Genomic DNA, 18,536 nt, shown 5'->3' on the forward strand with positions numbered 1-18,536 from the left:
ATCAAGGAAACTTCTCCCTTTGGAGCAATTCTTATAGAAGATCTGAAAACAGGGAGAGAATTCAAGGTCAATGGCCAAAGATTGAAGATCTATCATGGAGAGGAGTTTACAAGGAACATATCATGCATGAAACTGGTTTCTCTTGAGTGAGAAACATTTAATGTCAAGCTAATGACATTAAAGAAGCGCTTTGTGAGAGGCAACTCACATTTCTAACCCAATTTAACTTTTCTGCATTAATTTTGAATTAACAGTGTTCATAGAAGTCAAAGTCTGCACTTTTCATCTTGGTTACCTTGCTGAATTTGATGTTTGGAATAAATCTGGTGGCTGAAACAAGAATGCAGATTGGAATTAATTAGAATGCTTAAAGTTCTTGTACAGTCTGAATAATAGTTATCAAATTCTGCAAATTTTCTGCAAAATACAAAGTTTTGCATCATACTCATCATATTCTATAATTTTGGTGCAAAAGGTAAATTTTGAAGTATGCTAAATCTGTCATTTGTAGCGAATCTGATAAATACAATTGGATTTCATGCTATAATGTGTAATGTAAAAGTCAAAACTGCATAAGTAGGGAGTGAATACTTGTTCTGCAGAAATTCTGCAGAATTCAGCCTTGAATGAATGTTGCATATGTAATTAAGGGTGAACATGATGAGGGAAGTAGGTATTTTATATGGTAAGTGTGTATTGGAATGATTATGATTTGTTAAGTGAGCCAATTAAAGTTTGGAGAACTTGGATTGATGAAAGGAATCACTCTTTTGCAGGAAAGCAATCACGCAGAAATGGAATTCTGAGATTTCCCCTCTGGAACAATCACTCTCGCTGATGAGAGTGATAACGCAGAGGCAGATGGGAAAAACACACTCTCTGGATCACTTCCTTTCTTTGTCAAGAGTGACCACGCGCAGGTAAGTATGAAATATTTCTTAGCGCGTTACTCCTTTTAATGAAAAAAGTGACCACGCTCAAGCAAAAAGCTTGCGCGTTATCACTTTGCCCAACAATAGTGATAACGCGCATTGCATTCAAAATTTTCAAGTTCTCTAGAACACTCACTCTGTTCGACAAGAGTGACAACGCAGAATTTTATTAACAAGGGAACGTTCACTTCTCACTTAAAAAGTGGGCACGTGCACACGCGTGACCCCAAACTCCATATAAAGGAACCACGCTCACATCCATTTAAACCTAAATCCCCATTTCCCTCTGAAATTCCTCTGACTTTCAATCTTTCGTGAAGCAACCAGCAAGCAATTGTTCCTTCTTTTTCACTGTCATTCACATTTCTGAAGCTCAAGGTACGTTCTCTGCATTCTCTGAAATTGTATTTAGGGTTTTTCTTTGCTGCAACTCTGAAAAAAATGTCAAAAATGGCAAGTGGGAAATATCTTGAGCGTATTCGATTTAAGGAACTTTAAATACTGTGAATAGGTTTTCAAAGTCATTCAATCTCCTCTGTTAACATATTCACATCTGCATTATGCGAAAAATCTGAACATGACTTTGAAAGAAATAGAAATACTCCAGTTGCCATCAACGAAAATACTCCTTGCATGCAATATTTGAATGTTGATGTCTGAACTGAGTTGTATGGAATGAATTACTGTTGTATATTGCACTGTCTGATTGTACAGATAGCATACTGATAGTCCTGCATTAAACTGATCTTAAGTCTTTGATGATAATGAATGAGTGCACTGTCCTAATTGTATGTGATTCAAAGAAACAATAGGCAATATTCTGGATGAATTTTACTGTCAGAAGAAAATTTCTTTTAGGAACCATTAGTAGTTGAAATTTGGTTGAAAATTGTGATTCTTTTTCTGCATTCTTGGTGAAATTGTGAACTTTGAGGGAACAAATTATGAAGGCCAGTTTAAAATCCCCTGAATATGGTTTGATTAATTTTGTACCTAAGTTCTGGTATATCTGAAAAGTTAAGAGAGCATGTAAAAAAATATGTTGATGACCTATAATAGCATCTCTATGTTAACCTGATGTGCTTTGAGAGTGTGCACTCTAAACTACAAATTTAAAGGTTTAACCAATTTTGACTGTGATTGCTTAGTAATTTACAATAATGCTTGTGTGTTGATATGATTACATTCTCATGACAGCAACTGATTGTAAATAGATACATACTGCAAGTTGGAATTCTGCACATGGATTGATTGAAATTATCTAGTAAAGAGATGTATATTGTCACAATTCTGTGTCATGAATTTTAAACTGTCAAATTACTTGCTTGTTTTTGCAGCCACTACAAAATGGTCAGAACTTCTTTAAATACACCAGTTGGACCTTCTAAGAAGACCAAAGCTGGATCTACCAGCAACACTCCAAGAAGGAGATCTATCAGGAATATGCAAGCTGGAACAGCCAGGAATTATTCAACCACTAAAAGAGCAAGAACTCATGGTGTCTCACCTTCCTCACCCATTGAAATCGCTGACCCTCCTCAGACAAGTGTACCCACACCTGCAACCTATTCACCACCTCAGCCGACCAGAAGAAATGCTCCTTCTACCTCTACCCCTACTGATCATGATCCAAGATTCAGGAGTATTGCTCACGAAAACTATTTCAAGGAAAATATTCTGAGGAGGAAGATTGTCCCAGATAGAGCCTTTGAAATTGCTGAAGGTAACTACGCTGAGTACTTAGAAGAAATTCAGAAAAGGGGATGGGACAACTTCTGCTCCTTGGCTGATAATGGTTGGAGAGAAATTACACAGGAGTTTTATGCAAATGCAATGCGGTTTAAGGGAGACCAAATTCCCAAATTTCACACAATGGTCAAAGGTATGAGGGTGGATTTCACTGCTGCCAACATCAATCGAGTGTTGGAAATTTACACTGAAAGACAACCTGGGCAGATGGACTTCACTGACTTTAAGAATAGTCCAGACAAGGATTATATTGAAATCCTGCACAGAATTGGAAGGCCAGGCACAACTTGGCAGCTGAACCTCGCCCAGAAACCCAAGTGTATCACCACCAAGAACCTGCTACCATTTGCTAAAGTCTGGAGTACCTTTCTATTGAATTCTTTCATGCCAGTCAAGCATAGTTCAACCCTGGCAGTAAAGAGGGCTGAATTATTGTTTGCTATTGTTAATGATATGTACATTGATGCAGGGGAAGTAATTAGTGAATGTATCTTAAATATTCTGAAAACAAAAAGAGATTCACTAGCCTTTCCCTCATTAATCACTTTACTTTGTGAGGATGCAGAGGTTGAAGTTGGAGACTACCAAGAGAAAATCAGATCTGCTCCCCCTATCTCTGTCTCAATGGTAAAGGAAATCTATGCCACCACCTCCTGCACTTCAGCTGCACCTATCCCTACCCAGTTCAGAAAGGAGAAACCAATGAAGATGAAGGACATCCTACATCTTTTGGTTGAAAGGCAAAATCAATTGGCTGAACGACAAACTGAGCTCTACAACAGTTTGAAGGCAGGAACTATGCTAGTGGAATGTGTGTTGATGAATCTTGGTCAGAAGATGGGAATGACCAAAGATGAACTTTATCACACACCAGACTTGGCTGAGAATGCTCAATGTCTACGCTCATCAGTTTTTAAAGACTTGCCAATATACAAGACTTATTTTCCACAGCCAACTGAAGAAGTGGTGGAGGAAGAAGAAGATGAAGAGGATGAGGAAGAAGATGAAGATGAAATTTCTGATGAGGAGGATGCTCAAGATGACTAGTTTAGGATTTTTGTTTTCTTTTCTGTTAATTTGAATTTTCTCTTGATGGTTTTGTAATTAAGTTTCAAACTTTTTGGTTTCATTTTAGAATTTGGGTTTGTAATTTGCACACTTGATATATTTTGGTTTCATGCTAATTCTGAACAATTATATTTTGAACATACATTAATTCTGCAGAATTCAATCCCTTTTCACTTGATAATTGATGGAATTTTTGGTGTTTTGTGCAGAAAATGTCACAACCACACAACACTCACACACCTTGGAAGCTGACACTTGCACAAGCTGCCATGAAAAGGGGGGTTTCATTCTCTACCTCTTATTCATGAGTTAGCTTCACATTACACTGAATTATTCCTGAAAAAAACCAAAATACTAGAATAGATAATAAATTGCTGGCTGTTAGTCAAATAAAAATGTTTGACAATTTTGTGAATTCTGTGTGAATTTCTTTTTAAGTTGTTTTTCCCATTCTCAAAATGAGATCACACTTGTATTTTCAAAAATGAGGCAGTTGCCACTAGGTGCATAAATTTCTGAAAAGTGCATTGTGTTTTCATTAATCCACATGATCACTTATAAATACCTAGTGAGATTTGAGCTGTCTAATTCTTTTCTTGTGTGATTAATCATATTTGGCTGTATTCTCTAGAATTTGCCCTTGTTCTTAATTGAATATGCATGCTACAGTTTTCACCCACATGATAGAGGCCATGTTTGATTATACCTAGTCAGCCTAAAGGCCTTCCTTTATGATTGAATGTCTTAGTTCACCCTTTTGAGCTTAATATTCCTTTTCTTGAAATTACCTCATTATAAAGCCTTGACTGAAAAACCAATTTTTACCATTCAAAAGATCAAAGGCATAATGAGTTTAATCAAGAATGAGTTTTAAAACTAAGTTTGGGGTGGTATCCAGATTTTAATTGCTTGAGGACAAGCAATGTTCTAAGTTTGGGGTGGGAAATAGCATGCTATCTAAGTTTGAGTTCAACAAGCCAGAAAGAAAGAACAAAAGTGCTGCAGTAAAATGAAAAATTTATGAAGCAAAGCTGTGAAAAGAACAAAAATGTGAGTTCAAAAGAAAAGAAGTGCAGCAAAGTGCTGCAGAGAAAACTTGTTGGTTGTAACTGGAAGCAAGAAAAGAAGAAAAGTATTAGTGAAAATTCTGCTGCAAGAAAAAAAAAATTTTGTTTGCTGCATAAGTGAGAGAAGTAAGGAGGAATAATGTAGATCCAGGCTAGTTTTAAAACAAATCACTCAAAATGCCTCTGATCTTTTGAAATTGCATGTATTGTTTTCCATTTTCTTTGATACCTACCTTAACCTTAGCCTTGTTATAACCTGAAAAAGTCCCTTAGATGTGTGATTAATTGTACTAAGCAGAGGAGATGGAGAAATTGGGCAAGCATATGGTAGAGTGCAGTGAAATTGATGATTTAGAGTGAAAACAGCACCTAAACACTGTTGAGTGATGAGAGAAACACTTCCAAGTGAGCTGTGATCATGTTGATTAATTGTACTCACATGAATTTTGACGAAATATATGAACTTAGGTAGCAATTTTTACTCAATGATGATTATGCAGTAGAAATATCATGATGAGTATTTGGATGAACAACTTGATTGAAAATTTTGCAGAAAACACAGAATTAGAAATTAGAAAAATCTGAAATAAGCAGTTTATGAACTGAATTTGAAAATGGAGGAACTTACCCTTGGTTTAGTTTGATTTGCTTGAGGACAAGCAAAAATTCAAGTTTGGGGTGGTGATGAATCCATATTTTTACTGATATTTTAGCATAATTCTAGCTCATTTAATAAGGAAAATATATGAAGAAAGCAGAAAAACTCAGAAAAAGAGAATGATTGAAAGTTTTATTTTAATTTGTAGTTATTTTCGCATTTGTAGAATTTATGCTTAGTTCTTAAGGAATTTATCTTGTTTTGAAGGAATAAGCTGAGCAAAAGTCATGGAAATGGAGAATCAATGGGAAGGAAGAGGAAGAATGGCAATGTTGGACTCCAAAATACAAGAATTATGGGTTGCAGCCTGGGCGTGATCACTATTGTTAGCAAGAGTGAGCGTTCCAGAGCCTAAAGGAGACGAAGAGCCTTGCGTAATCACTTTTATTTACAAGAGTGAGCGTTGCCAGTGTGCGTTATCACTTTCGCCAGCGAAAGTGAACGTTCCAGAGAAGACTCTATTCTTGAGAAGCTGCGCGTTGTCACTTTTGGCAGCGAAAGTGAGCGTTCCAGAGGCACTTGTATCAGGACAGCTTGCGCGTGGTTACTATTACTCACGAAAGTGATCACGCGCAGCCCTTGACCTCCTGCGTTGCCACTATTCTGAATAAAAGTGAATGTTCCAGAGAAGCCTTCAACTCTGCAAGTTGCGCGTGGTTACTCTTGCTCTTGAAAGTGAACACGCGCACTACATAAAGCTTCTGCGTGGTTACTCTTGTGAAGAAAAGTGACAACGCGCAGAACTGGGGTTTCTATATATACATGATTGAAGAGCGAAAACGGGGATTCTGTTCATTTTTTTAGTTTTGTTAGTTAGTTTCTGGTTAGAGGAAGTGAGAGAGAGGAGTGGGGATTCAGATCTTGGAGCTTCACGAAGAGGAATTGGAGTGGAGCAAGCTTCCATGGCGTTTCTGAGTTTCTTCTTTTCTTCTTCTCTTTCTTTTTCTTCTTCTGCTGCCATGGCTGTGTAATTTGTTCATAGTTAGGGATTGTAGATCTGAAATGAACATGTTGAATTGATTTGGATCTGGATTTCAAGCTTTGGAATAGATTGAGTGATTGATTCTGAACTTCACTTTGTAGTTAGGTTCTTGGGCTGGAGCTTCATGTCAAACTCCCAGTTCTCTCCAGCCTTGCATATTGCTTGAAGGATTGGCTTGTAGTCCTTCTCCTCCAAGTAGCTGAAAATAGTGTAGTCCAGCTGTCCAGGCCTCTTTTCAGGAAGAGGGATGTTGAGGATCCTCTGGATGTTGGCAAGGTTGAAGTCTATCACCTTGCCTCTGACCATGGAATGCCTGTAGGGGAAATCATCTCCCTTAACCCTGAAGGCATTTGCATAGAACTCTTGGGTGATGTCCTTCCACCCATGCCCAGCACATGTGGTGAACAAATCCCACCCCCTTTTCTGGATTTCCTGCTCAAATTGGGGGTAGGTCCCTTTTTGCAAGGACCGAAATTCCTGTCCTGCACAATGTGTCGCCTGAGAATATTGGCTTTGAAGAAATTCTCATGGGCCAGGGACCGAAATCTGGGATCATGTGTAGGCTGAGGCCTAGATGAAGAGGCAGCAGCTGTCTTGGCTCTCTTGGCTCTGGGTGCGTTCTTTCTGGGAGTGTTTTCCATTAATCTGCACATAGAAAAAGGAATAAATGAGTGATAGTGTATAATTAACCCTGTAGCAAGAATTTCACACCATTTGGAAATGAATGAGAGAAAATGCAGGCAATTTACAGCATTGCTGCAGCAGAAAGTGGCTAATATGATGAATGAAAGCAGTTACTTTGACAGTGAAGCATGACAGAATGCAGAGGTTTTAAGTGGATATAATTTCACAGTAAATGTGCAGAAATCAGAGAAAATTAAGACAATTCAGAGGGGTTCTGCATGCAAAAGTAACTACTATGCTAGTTGGTAGTAACTACTTTGACAGTGAAAGATCAGACAGTCAAACATATGCAGAGTGATCACTATGTGTTACAGGTAGCTACTATGACAGCAATAACAGTTCCAAAATAAAATTCATAATCCATGTGTTTAAAATGCAGAACAGCAAATGTCATGTAATGAATTATGGTCATCAAAAGAGGTTCATTTAATGGTCTGGAAAATTTAAACACAGTGTGCATTTGGATCCAATCAAGTGAGTTCTCAACTTCTGAATCAGGCTGTGAAAATGCAGAGAGCATATATAAAATGCAGAGGACATATATAAAATGCAGAGGATGAATTCCACTAGATCAGCTAAGGTAAAAAGCATGTGCAGCAAGATGGGTCTAATTTCAAATCAAATTTCCAGAATTCAGAGCAAGTAGTAAGAGAAAATGTAGTTACATGGTAGTGCAACTGAATCAGATCAGGAATGAGTGTATGAAATGAGCAGACACAATATATTCACAGAGAGTAGTAACTATGAATATTGATAGTAACTACTTCAGAGCAAAAACACTTCAACTTCAGAAAAGGAAAATGCAATTTGATTTCTAACCATGAAAAGTTGAATTTTAATGCAAAGAAATCACATTCCAGACTAAAACGAACCTAGGGGAAGCAGAATTTCAGCATTACCCACATAGTAATCACTACGAATTATGAAAGTGGCTACCCTAGGGTTCAAACATGGCAATTTGTGCATACTGGATCAAATTAATCACCCTACTAGCTTGAAATCATATAATTATCTTTGCAGAAACTGATTTTAACCAGTAATTTCAACTCAAATTGGTTCTAATTAAAAATCCCCAATTGAAAAATGAAGAACCCTAACGCAGAGAGTGAGGGAGAGGAAAGTACCTGGGTTGGAGTTCAAATGCAGTACAAAAGTGTAGGGAGTTGACGTTCAGATGCAAGGAATTTAATTTGAAGGAGTGGGTGCTCAGGAAATTAGGAGAGGAGTGAAAAATTTCTCAGAAATGAAGAGTGAGAGTGAACGTGAAACAGGTCCTATTTATATAAAAATGTTGGGCGTAGTTACTCTCAATAATCATAGTAGCCATGCGCAAGGGTTTCAGCAAAAATGGGGTGCGCGTGGTTACTATGAATTTTCAAAGTAATCACTCCAGAGGCGCCTTTCTCAGTTGTTTTTAAAAGAGGTTGCGCGTGGTGGTTACTATGAATATTCATAGTAACTACGCGCATCAAATGCTCAAAAATTAGTTTCTGTAGTGGCTACTATGAATATTCAAAGTAATCACTACAGAGGCGCCCTTCATGTGTATTTTCCCAGGGTGCTGCGCGTGGCTACTATGAATTTTCATAGTAGTTACGCGCAGACCAATGAATTCAAAAACCCTCAAAGTGGTCACTATGAAAATTGAAAGTGAGAACTACATAGAGCAAAGTCACATACCTTGGTGGAAAGTGACCACTATGGCTTGGGAAAGTGATTACCTTCATGGCTAACTTCAAAATTCTTTCTAGAGTGAATGCTTGGTGCCATGGAAATGATTATTCCTCCCTCTCTACTTGGACTTCCATGAATATATGTACAAATTGAGTCCAACTACAGCAATTTTTTCTCTACAAAAATTATGAACAAATCATTAATCAAATAATGAGTGAAGTGTTAAACAAAATGTTTGTGCAAAATGAACTAAGCAACATGACTAGTAACACAGCTCAAATGAAAGAATGCTTATTGAAATCAAAAGAGAATTAGAAAGTGCTATAAAACTGTGAGTTGCCTCTCACAAAGCGCTTCTTTAACGTCACTAGCTTGACGATAAATGGAGCTTTCACTCCAAAATAGTTAAAGAATCAAGATCAGTTGGAGGTTGATCTAGGAAAACTTCCTCCACATTGGTCTCAATTGTAGGACTCCCATGGAAAGGCTTTAGGCGATGTCCATTCACTTTAAAAATCTTGTTTGTAGATTCACTTTTTACCTCCACCACTCCATAAGGAGAAATGGAAGTCACAATGAAAGGTCCGATCCACCTAGATCTGAGTTTTCCAGGCATGAGCTTCAAGCGGGAATTGAACAACAAAACTTTTTGACCTAAGAAAAACTCCTTTCTTGCTATTTTTCCATCATGAAAGGCCTTCGTCTTCTCCTTATAAATTCTGGAGTTTTCATATGATTCAAAGCGAAGTTCTTCTAATTCTTGCAAGTGCAATTTCCTTTGTTCTCCAGCTTTGTCTATGTCCATATTACAAGCTCGCACTGCCCAATAAGCACGATGTTCTACTTCTACTGGAAGGTGGCAGGCTTTTCCATAGACAATTCTGTATGGTGACATTCCCAAAGGAGCCTTGTATGCTGTGCTATGAGCCCAAAGAGCGTCATCAAGACGCTTGCTCCAGTCTTTCCTATTTGGCTGAACAATCCTTTCTAAAATCTTCTTAATTTCTCTATTGGAGAGCTCAGCCTGCCCATTGGTTTGGGGGTGATAAGGTGTAGATACTTTGTGCAATACTCCATACTTTCTCAGTAGAGTCTCAATGGTTCTATTGCAGAAGTGGGTACCCTGGTCACTAATCAAAGCTTGAGGTACTCCAAACCTACAAAACAAATGAGTACGCACAAAATCTGTAACCACTCTTGAATCATTAGTTCTTGTAGGCTTAGCCTCTACCCATTTAGAGACATAGTCTACAGCAAGCAAAATATATAAGAAACCAAAGGAAGGAGGAAAAGGACCCATGAAGTCTATACCCCAAACATCGAATACATCACAGTATAAAATGGATTGTTGAGGCATTTCATGCTTCAAGGTGATTACCCCTCCAGTTCTTTGGCATTTCTCACATGTAGAACACACTTGCCAAGAGTCCTTGAAGATTGTAGGCCAATAAAAACCCGCATCCACTACTTTCCTTACAGTCCTTTGGGGCCCAAGATGGCCTCCTACAGTGGATGCATGACAAAAATGAAAATTGATGCAGTTTCTTCCTCAGGAATGCATCTCCTAATCACTTGATCACTACAGAACTTCCACAAATAGGGATCATCCCAGAGGTAATGCTTGGCATCATTCTTGATCTTTTCCCTTTTACTCCTTGGTGCATCTGCTGGAAAAACTCCTGCAACTAAAAAATTTACAATATCAGCAAACCAAGGCAACTTTGAAGTATACAACTCTAATAATTGCTCGTCAGGGAAATCATCTTTTAGAGGAGTGAGTTCAGGGACTCCCTCTATCCTGCTCAAATGATCCGCCACCAAATTTTGTGCTCCACTTCTATCCTTTATCTCTACATCAAATTCTTGAAGTAGAAGCATCCACCTTATTAGCCTTGGCTTTGAATCTGTCTTTTTCAAAAGGAACTTAAGAGCAGAATGATCAGTAAACACCACAACTTTTGACCCTAGCAAGTATGATCTAAATTTATCCAAAGCAAATACTATGGCCAAAGTTCCTTTTCAGTTGTGGTATAGTTACACTGTGCAGGATCCAAAGTCCTATATGCATAATAAATGACATGTGGATCCTTACCAAACTGTTGTGCTAAGACAGCACCCACAGCAAAATTGGATGCGTCACACATGAGCTCAAATGGAAGTGTCTAGTTTGGTGGCTGAATGATGGGGATTGTGGTCAAGGCTGTCTTTAGGCAATCAAACGCCTCTTTGCACTTGGCTCCAAACTTGAAATCAATATCTTTCTGCAGTAACTTGGAGAGAGGAAGGGCTATCTTGGAAAAATCCTTGATAAAGCGCCTGTAGAAACCTGCATGGCCAAGAAATGCACACACCGCTCGCACACAAGAGGGGTAAGAAAGCTGTGAAATTACATTAAGCTTAGCAGGATCTACCTCCATTCCCTTCTCAGATATTATATGACCTAAGACTACCCCCTGCCTAACCATAAAATGACATTTCTCAAAGTTCAGAACAAGGTTAGTCTCTATACATCTTTGTAAAACTCCATCCAAGTTTCCTAAACATGCAGAAAATGATGACCCATATACAGTGAAGTCATCCATGAATACTTCAATACAATGCTCAACAAAATCAGAAAATATGCTCAACATGCATCTTTGAAATGTACCGGGAGCATTGCAAAGCCCGAATGGCATTCTCCTATATGCAAATGTACCAAATGGGCATGTAAAAGTGGTCTTCTCCTGATCCTCAGGAGCTATGCATATTTGAAAATAACCTGAGAATCCATCTAGGAAACAGTAGTGAGATTTACCTGCTAGGCGCTCCAGCATCTGATATATGAAAGGTAGAGGAAAGTGGTCTTTCCTGGTCGCCTGGTTGAGCCTCTAATAATCAATGCAGACTCTCCAGCTGTTCTGCACTCTAGTGGACAGGAGCTCATCCTTCTCAGTCTTCACAACTGTAATCCCTGACTTTTTGGGCACCAACTGCACTGGGCTCACCCATGTGCTATCTGATATCGGGTAGATGATGCCTGCCTGGAGTAGTTTGGTGATCTCCTTCTTCACCACCTCCAATATGATCGAATTTACCCTCCTCTGGGGCTGTCTTACTGGCTTGGATCCTTCTTCCAGCAAAATCCAGTGCATGCACAAGGAAAGGTTGATTCCAGGGATGTCAGCCAAGGTCCAACCAATAGCCTTTCTATGCTTCTGAATCATATCAAGCAACTGCTCCTCTTGGTCCTCATCAAGCTCAGTGGAAATGATCACAGGGAGTTTCTCACCTGTTTCCAAATAAGCGTATTTTAAATGCTCAGGCAAGGGTTTAAGCTCCAAGGTGGGAGGCTGCTCAACTGAAGGCAGTGCTTTAGCACTTTCATTTGAAATGATTTCTGCAACATTTAAACCACAAGGGTTAGATTAATTAACTTGTTGTACTTAATGAACCACATTCTAACCCTTTTGATTTTTCAATGTCATTAATGTCAGAAGTTGCAGAATCTAAATCCAGAAAATCAGCAATACAAATATCACACAAAGATGACTTAGTACAATATTCACAATTTTAGTATCTATGGTATCTATACAATCAGAAAAATCAACGAAAGAGTCTCCTAAAAATTCAGCAAAATTATCATCTATCAAGCTATCAAGAACATCAATGTGAAAAACTGAATGCTCCTCAGGAGAGTGCTTCATAGCATCTAGTATGTTGAAGCGAACCACACTCTCTCCAAACTCCATAGTGAGAGTTCCAGCATGCACATCAATTTTGGTCCTTGATGAAACGATATTTTACTACTCGTCATGCAAAAGATTGTCGTTAATCCTCATCAAATATGCAAAGAAATGAATGCAGTACTAGGGTGTTATCCTAGGTCGTCTCCAAGGAATTTTTGGTTGGGAACATACATCGAACAAGTGTAAACATGTATTTTAAAGCAAGTAAATTGGGGGGAGTTTGTCAATTTTCGGGTTTTAATCAAGAACGAAATGTAAATTTAATGAAATTCAATCAATTAAAATGAGTAATCCCTAGTCAAGCAATGAGTTCTATCATTATTCTTTCAAATGATTCAATAATCCCCTTTCTTTCCCTTGAATTAAGTTAATCTAACAAGCGAAGACTAACTTTAACATCCCAATTAAAATTAAGCATCTTAATGGGCTCCAATCTCTATCCCTAAGATTAAGCAACCTCAAGGATTAATCAAAATTAAGCAATTTTGAATTAGAATTTCGTTAGGTAAATTAGGGTTCATTAAGCAATGTTCCCTTCATGCAAATTCCATTTCATTCAGAGATTGGGGTTAATAAATTCAAGGAAAGAAAGATTTGTATTGCAATTAATCCCAAGAATTCAAGATTCATGTGCATTGACTAGGAATTACAAGAAAGTTTAGCCCTCCATATAGATGGGCTTCACAAATGAGAGAAAGAAATGCAAGAACGTAAACATCATTAATGTAAACTTAACAAAAATCAAAGGAGAAATTGGAAATTAAAACCTATAGAGGACCCTTGGCTGTCACCCAAGACTCCAATGTCGTAAGAAAATATCCCAATTTGGCAAAGAGAAATTGTGTAAAGTGTCAAAAGTCCCGTACCCTAATTCCTAAAATCTATTTATGGTGGATGACATGTCACCAAAGTGTCCACTTTTGCCTTTGAAAATGTCCACTTTGGGCCTTGAAAGTGTCCACGCGCAGAATGCAAGGAATGCCGCTTCTCTGGAGTTGCCACTATTTGTGCTGAAAGTAGCTACTTTGGTGCGCGTGGTTACTTTGAGAGCCTATAGTAACCACGCGCAGGAAGGCTTCAAAATCAGCGTCCTGGAGCTTCTGAAGTTGCCACTTTTGGTTTTGAAAGTAGCTACTTTGGATGCGCGTTGTCACTTTGAGAGCCTATAGTGACCACGCGCATCATGCTTCAAAATTGGCGTCCCTGGAGCTTCTGGAGTTGCCACTTTTGCTCCTCAAAGTGGCTACTTTGTGGGCAACTTTCATCCAAGGACCAAGATTTCTCAAATTTAACTTGGGCATTCTGCAAAATCATCAAGATAATTAAAATTGTAATCTATATCTATGTAATTAAATGCAAATTAACCAAAAATTAATAAACCTATGATATTTATTCAAAATGTGATTTCTATATTATTTTCACTATCTAAGTCTATTTTTTCTATCAAGAAGCATAAAAAAGGCAAGTAAAAATATAATAAAAAGTGGATTCATCAGTCCTGGCCGTCTTCAAGAATGGCCTCCCCAAGATGATTGGTGCAGCTCCTTTTATTGGCTCTTCTTCTTGCATGTCCAAGATGTAGAAGTCAGCAGGAAAGATCAAGTCATTCACTCTCACTAGAACATCCTCCACAAGGCCGGCTGGATTAGTAGTGCTCCTATTTGCTAATTGGATGATGACACCCGTGGGCTGCAATGGTCCAAGAGACAAAGATGTGAAGATAGATAAAGGCATAACATTAATAGATGCACCTAAATCAAGCATGGCATTATCTATCCTATTGTTTCCTATAGTGCAGGGAATAGTAAACGTCCCTGGATCTTTGTATTTCTCAGGCATGGAAGTTTTTTGCCTCTCAGAAAGAGCTGATACATTTCTCCCCATGTTCACTCTTTCATTACCTTTAGACGCCTTTATGAGTGCACAAGTCCTTAAGGAATTTGGCGTACTTTGGGATTTGCTTGATAGCATCTAACAAGGGGATATTGACTTCAACTTTTCTGAAAGTATCCAGAATTTCTTTATCAACCTCTTCTTGCTTCTTGCTGGGCTGAACCATTCTTTGAGGGAAGGGAATAGGAATAGACCTCTCCTCCTTGTCTACCACTTTTGTTGACATGGGTGGGCATATGTGCAGGCTGCTCTTGGCTTTCCAACTTCTCCTCCTTCACTTCTGCAGCTAAAGTGCAACTGGGATCCTTTTCAGTAGGCATTTCTGGCTCTTGCATCACCTTACCAGATCTCAAGGTAATGGCACTCACATTCTTTGGGTTTGTGACAGTTTGTGCAGGGAGATTGCCTGAGCCTTGAGATTGAAGTTGATTAAGGGATGAAGCAAGTTGACCCATTTGATTCTCCAAGGTCTTGATACTTGCTTGAGTCTGTTGCTGGAAGGCTTGACTCTGTTGTTGGAAATTGAGATTACTCATGGTGAGTTGCTTCACAAGGTCTTCCAAAGATGACTCATTCTTTTGAGGTGCAGCGGCTATTGAAGAAGATGCTTGATGGTGCTGTTGAGATGAAGATGATGGATAGTGATGTTGCTGGGCTGAATATGGCTTGCTTTGTCCAGCTTGATGCGGTTGGAAATGGTTGTTAGTTGGTTGGCTAGAGCCTTGATGCTGTGCATTTCCTCCCCACCTTAAGTTAGGATGGTTCCTCCAACCGGGATTATATCTATTGGAAGATAAATCCCAGCTTTGTTGTTGCTGCGGCTGCTGAAAAGGAAACTTATTAGCATAAATATTAGCAGCATAAGCTTGAGGATTACCTTCCGAAGATTCAGTTTCCTGCAATGTGGGGCAACTATCAGTGAAGTGATTCGTAGATGAACAAATCCCACAAAGCATTGCTGGAATGGATGAAGGTGGAGGTGTATATGCAGCAGAATTCTTTTGGATGGATGCCAACTGTTTTACCATAGTAGCCAACTCATCTACTTTATGCTCCAGCTTGTGTGAATCTGAAGTTTGAATTTCATTGACACTTCTGGACATAATGGAATTTTGCCTTGTAGCAAACTGTTGAGAGTTAGCTGCCATATTCTCAATGAGGTTTCTAGCGGCTGCGGGAGTCTTGTCAACTAGGGCTCCCCCACTAGCTGCATCGATCATGCTCCTATCCATTGGGTGTAAGCCTTCATAGAAGTATTGGATTAGGAGCTGGTCACTTATCTGATGATGGGGGCAGCTAGCACAAAGTCTCTTGAAACGCTCCCAATATTCATACAAACTTTCCCTCTCTAGCTGCCTAATACCACATATTTCCTTTCTTATTGAGGCAGCCCTTGGAGAAGGGAAAATTTTTCCAGGAACAATCTCTTGAGGGTGTCCCAACTTGTAATAGAGCCAGGTAGAAGATAATACAACCAGTCTTTAGCCAAATCCATAAGAGAGAATGTAAATGCCTTCAATTTGACATGCTCCTCCGGAATACCTTGTGGTCTCATTGTAGAGCAAACAACATGAAATTCTTTGAGGTGTTTATGCGGATCTTCACCTGCAAGACCATGAAACTTAGGCAAAAGATGGATTAGGCCAGTTTTAAGAACAAAAAGGGCATCCACATCCGGGTATTGGATACATAAAGTCTGGTAGGTCACGTCCGGTGCGGCAAGCTCCTTAAGTGTCAAGTTATTTTCTGCCATTTCTAAAGGTTCAGAATTTAAAGAATGCAAAGAAGAATATATAGAAGATGGAGAAAATGGTGAAGATGGTTCCTCAATATGTACAGAATTTTGTCTACTAAGGTTCCTAAGATTTCTATGGAATGTCCTATCAATTTCAATATCTGGAGGATATAAATCTCCCGGATTTGATCTGGTCATTCATTAGGAATTGTCTATGGAAATTTGAAAAGAAGTAAACTAATGAAGCAGTAAAAATGCAAAAAAATTCAGATGACAATTATGCAGAAAAACTAACATCTAAGTGCAGTACAATAAAGTATTAACACCAAACAGCAAAAACAGAAAGAAATTGCAAACTAGGGAATGAAAATAGGCAACACACAAACACAAATTCTGCAGAATTATGCAGCAGAAACAGGGTAATTGCAGCAAACAAAAATACAGTGTGGTAAACTAAAATGCAGAAATTAGAATTCAAACAATATGCAGAAAACAGCAATTGGTTCTACCTAAATGCAAGATATCTCTGCTTACCTATGAAACTACAACTATATTAAAGTATTCACAATGCAGAAAACTCATTAACATTAATGTAAAAGCAAGAGAAATGAGAAACCAAACCCTAGGTTGGACCCTTGGCTGTCACCCAAGGTTGCCCTAAGCTCTGGAAAATATTCTAAATTGAGTAAAGAAGAGAAAAAGGTTCAAAAAGTGTATGCAGTCCCTACCCTAATTTGGTAAAAATCTATTTATACTAAAGCTGGCGCCGCCCAAAGTAATTACTCTCATTCTTTCATAGTAACCACGCGCAGCATTAGTTGGGTTTTTCCTCTCTGTAGTGATTACTATGAATATTCATAGTAGTTACGCGCATGTTTAGTTGATTCTGGGCTGCTGTAGTTGTCACTTTAACCTTTGAAAGTGATCACTTTGGTCCCTTTGCTGGAAGTGGCTTGCTGTAGTTGTCACTATCAATATTGAAAGTAGTTACTTTCACCTCAAATTCCTCAAAATCCAATAATTCTTCAAAATAAGCTTGGGGATTCCTGCCATATTATTCAAATGATCAAAATATGTAAAATAAACTATTTAAATTCATGTAAATTAACAAAAAACTAAGAAAGCTATATTATTTAGCCTAATTGGAATATTCATCTTATTTACACTATCTAAGTCTATTATTTTCTATAAAAAGTAATAAATGATGTATAAAAATGTAGTAAAATGTGGACTCATCACTCATACACAATCCACGATTTTGGGCCCCTTTTTCCTTCATGGGCCAATGGTTCTAGTAATCCATGGTGAATTTGGGCCTTATCATTAATCCCTTCTATAATATTAGTCTTGTCCTCAAGACTGAGCTTAGGAAACTAACTCCTCAAGGTAAGTTCATCCTCTTATGAAGCCTCCTCTACTGCCTTTCCCTTCCACTTCACCAGCCATTGGTTGGTTTGTTCTCCCCTTTTCAATAAGCTACGTGATGCAAATACTGTTTCAGGCTCCAGTAATTCAGCTCTCTCATCTTCTAGACCAAAAGGAATAGTGGTCTCCAGCTTGTAATCTCCAATTGTCTTTTTTAATAGTGACATATGGAACACAAAGTGAATCCTTGCCTTTAGAGGTAATTTTAAACGATAAGCTATTGTCCTAATCCTCTCCAATAATTCAAAAGGTCTGTAATAATGAGCACTGAGCTTAGGACTTATTTTGGTTGCTACTGAATGTTGTCTATGTTGTTTGAGTTTCAAAAACACCATGTCACCTTCCACAAAACTCCTCTCTTGTCTATGTTTATCTGTCTATGTCTTCATTCAATCTTGGGCCTTGATCAAGTGCTTTTTAACTGTCTAAGAGCCTTATCACACTCATTGATTTCCCTCTGCACTGATTCCACCTTGATTTCACCTTGAATCCCTCTCAACATAGAAGGAGCACGGCCATACACCGCTTCAAATGGAGTAGTTCCCGTAGACATATGATAAGTTGTATTAAACCAATATTCGACCCAAGGAAGCCATGGAGCCCATCCCTTGGGCTGATCAGTAATGAAACACCTGAGATATGTCTCTAAGCAATGATTTGTTACCTCCGTCTGTCCATCCATTTATGGATGGTATGCAATACTTATGAGCAGCTTCGTATCTTGCATCTTGAAAATTTTTTTTTCCAAAAAAGACTCATAAACAAAAGTTCCCTATCACTAAACTGAGTTGGACACCCCATGAAGTCTTACCACTTCCTTAACAAATACTTCTGCTATTGTTTTTGCTGTGTATGGATGTTTCAAAGCAATGAAATGGCTGTATTTGGATAAACGATCCACAACAACCAATATTGCTTCAAAGCCCTTTGACCTTTACAATCCC

General features: G+C 38.5%; 1 non-coding gene and 1 pseudogene across 1 annotated transcript; one reads left to right on the forward strand and one right to left on the reverse strand.

The window, feature by feature from the left end:
* Window positions 1–9,205: 9,205 nt before the first annotated feature.
* LOC113850597 lies at window positions 9,206–17,927 on the reverse strand (annotated as a pseudogene).
* On the forward strand, window positions 15,711–15,815 carry LOC113851682. Its single transcript, XR_003502253.1, has one exon. It is a non-coding gene; the product is annotated as a small nucleolar RNA R71 (small nucleolar RNA).
* Window positions 17,928–18,536: the final 609 nt, after the last annotated feature.

The sequence above is a fragment of the Abrus precatorius genome, unplaced genomic scaffold, assembly GCF_003935025.1.
Source record: "Abrus precatorius isolate BTA unplaced genomic scaffold, Abrus_2018 Scaffold9, whole genome shotgun sequence".
NCBI classification, from domain to species: domain Eukaryota; kingdom Viridiplantae; phylum Streptophyta; class Magnoliopsida; order Fabales; family Fabaceae; genus Abrus; species Abrus precatorius.